The sequence below is a fragment of the Ornithorhynchus anatinus genome, chromosome 1 (genome assembly GCF_004115215.2).
Source record: "Ornithorhynchus anatinus isolate Pmale09 chromosome 1, mOrnAna1.pri.v4, whole genome shotgun sequence".
NCBI classification, from domain to species: domain Eukaryota; kingdom Metazoa; phylum Chordata; class Mammalia; order Monotremata; family Ornithorhynchidae; genus Ornithorhynchus; species Ornithorhynchus anatinus.
This window is the reverse complement of record NC_041728.1, coordinates 147,660,145-147,663,330: the sequence shown is the minus strand read 5'-3', so window position 1 is coordinate 147,663,330 and position 3,186 is coordinate 147,660,145. Positions and strand designations below refer to the sequence as shown.

General features: G+C 49.5%; 1 non-coding gene across 1 annotated transcript; it reads right to left on the bottom strand.

Moving 5' to 3' along the window:
* Positions 1–1,613: 1,613 nt before the first annotated feature.
* Positions 1,614–1,751, bottom strand: LOC114815523. The gene has a single exon (XR_003763311.1). It is a non-coding gene; the product is annotated as a small nucleolar RNA SNORA7 (small nucleolar RNA).
* Positions 1,752–3,186: the final 1,435 nt, after the last annotated feature.

Here is a 3,186-nt window from a genome sequence, read left to right as displayed (position 1 = left end):
CATGGCTTGAACTATCATCTCTACGCGGATGACACCCAAATCTACATCTCCTCCCCTTTCTCTCCCCCTCCCTCCAGGCTCGCATCTCCTCCTGCCTCCAGGACATCTCCACCTGGATGTCTGCCCGCCACCTAAAACTCAACATGTCTAAAACTGAGCTCTTTATCTTCCCTCCCAAACCCTGTCCTCTCCCTGACTTCCCTGTCACTGTGGATGGCACGACCACCCTTCCCGTCTCACAGGCCCGCAACCTTGGGGTCATCCTTGAATCTGCTCTCTCATCCGCCCCACACATCCAATCCGTCACCAACACCTGCCGGTCTCGCCTTCTCAGTATCACCAAGATCCGCCCTTTCCTCTCCATCCAAACTGCTGTCGTGCTGGTACAAGCTCTCATAATATCCCAATTGGATTATTGTGTCAGCCTCCTCTCTGATCTCCCTTCCTCCTGTCTCTCCCCACTCCAGTCTATTCTTCCGCTACCCTGATCATCTTCCTACAGATACGCTCTGGGCATGTCACCCCCCTCCTCAAAAACCTCCGGTGGTTGCCTATCACCCTTCACGTGAAACAGAAACTCTTCACTCTTGGCTTCAAAGTTCTCCATCACCTTGCCCCCTCTTACCTCACCTCCCTTCTCTCTTTTTACTGCCCACCCCATACACTGCGCCCCTCTGCCACTCACCTCCTCACGGTCCCCCGTTGGTGCCTGTCCCGCCGTCGACCCCTGGGCCACGTCCTACCGCTGTCCTGGAACGCCCTCCCTCCTCACCTCTGCCAAACTAACTCTCTTCTCCTCTTCAAAGCCCTACTGAGAGCTCACCTCCTCCAGGAGGCCTTCCCAGACTGAGCTTCCCTCTTTCCCTCGGCTCCTCCTCTCCTCCCCTTCCCCCCCCATCCGGCCCTCTGCTCTTCCCCCTTCCCCTCCCCTCAGCACTGTGCTTATTTGTATATATTATTTATTACCCTATTTATTTTGTTAATGAGGTATATATCTCCACAATTCTATTTTATCTTGATGATGTCTTGTTTTGATTCATTCTGTTTTGCTTTGCTGTCTGTCTCCCCCTTTTAGACTGTGAGCCCGTTATTGGACAGGGAATGTCTTTTATCTGTTGCTGAATTGTACATTCCAAGCACTTAATACAGTGCTCTGCACATAGTAGGTGCTCAATAAATACTATTGAATGAATGAATGAATGGTGGTGGTTTGGATGGAGAGGAAAGAGCGGTTTTGGCGATTTTGTGAAGGTCAGACTGACAGGATTTGGTGACAGACTGGATATGTGGGGTGAATGAGAGAGCGGGGTCAAGGATGACACCAAGGTTGTGGGCTTGTGAGACTGGTAAAATAGTTGTGCCATCTCCAGTGATGGGAAAGTTCGGGATAGGACAGGGCTTGGGCGGGACGATAAGGAGCTCTGCTTGGACATGTTGAGTTTGAGGTGGCGGGAGGACACCTCCATCTGCAATCATTCTGGTAGTGTTTCCGTAGAGTTTTCTTGGTATAAATGTGGAAGTGGTTTGCCATTGCCTCCTGCCACGCAGTAAACCTGACTCTCTGCCCTCGACTATCTCCCATGCCACTGGCTGCCCAGAAAAGGTGAGTTTTGACCTGTAGCAGATGGCCTTCCACTCGCCAGCCACTGCCCAAGCTAGGAATAGAATGGATATGCCTCTGCTTGACTCTCCCTCCCACAGCTGAGACTGGTAGAGTACTGGAAGCTCTCCAGGTGCGACCCTGGAAGATGTGCAGGGCTAAATTACCGCCATGTTTAAGTAGGATCGGATATCAAGGTAGGGAAAGTTAGGAGCCTAGAGGGACAAGAGAGGTTGTTAGAGTGGTCTATCCCAAACAATTAGATTGTATGCGAAGAAGCATAACCATTACATGGTTCCTTCTCGGATGTGTTTGTGGCAGAATACTGGACTGGAAGAAGCATTAGTTTGACCCACGAGTGGCACTTCTTAGGTTCCCCATCTGAGACAGGAAGCCCAAAGTGTTCTGAAATTGTTTTGTTTTGTCTTATGCCACTGAGTCATTTCTGACCCATAGCGACACCATGGACACATCTCGCTCAGAACGCCTGCTCTCCACCTGCAATGGTTCCGATAGTGTATCCGTAGAGTTTTCTTGGTCAAAATAAGGAAGTGGTTTACCATCGCCGCCTTCCACGCGGTAAAGTCGAGTCTCTGCCCTCGACTCTCTTCCGTGCCGCTGCTGCCCAGCAAGGGTGAGTTTTGGCTTGAGCTGATTGCCTTCCACTCGCTAGCCACTGCCCAAGCTGGAAATGGAATGGGTAGGCCTCTGCTTGACTTCCTCTCCCATAGCTGAGACTGGTAGAGGACTGGAAACTCTCCAGGAGCGACCCTGAAAGGGGTCTGAAATTGTATGACTTAGTAACGGTAGTAGCACTTTTGAATCGATAACCATGTCCAGAGGACAATATTAAGCACTGTGAGAGAATACATAGGTGGAAATCAGACCAGTCCATGTTCTCACAGTATAATTAGAGAAGCAGCGTGGCTCAGTGGAAAGAGCATGGGCTTGGGAGTCAGAGGTCATGGGGTCACGTGTCAGCTGTGTGACTGTGGACAAGTCACTTAACTTCTCTGTGCCTCAGTTACCTTATCTGTAAAATGGAGATTAAGGCTGTGAGCCTCACGTGGGACAACCTGCTTACCCTGTGTCTACCCCAGCGCTTAGAACAGTGCTCTGCACATAGTAAGTGCTTAACAAATACCAACATTATTATTATTACAATTCTTACTCTGTAGAACCCTAATGACTTCTTACAGGACTCACTAAGTTTGAGGAGACAACAGAGGCACTGCGGCTTACTGAAAAGAGCACAGACTTGGGAGTCAGAGGACCTGGATTCTAATCCTGGCTCTGCAATTTACCTGCTGTGTAGCCTTGGGCCGTCACTTAACTTCCCCGCATCTCAGTTTCCTCCCTTGTAAAGTTGGGATTCATACCCGTTCTTCCTTCCACTTGACTATGGCCCTTGTGTGGGGTAGGGACTATGTCCAACCTGAATTCCTATATCTACCCCAGTGCTTGACATAAAGTAAGCACTTAACCAGTAACATTATTATTATTGTGTTAGATCAAATTGTCTGTTTTGAACACTTTTAATAGCCTTCACGTGTGCAACTAGGTCAGGCCAGTCTTAATGAAAACTC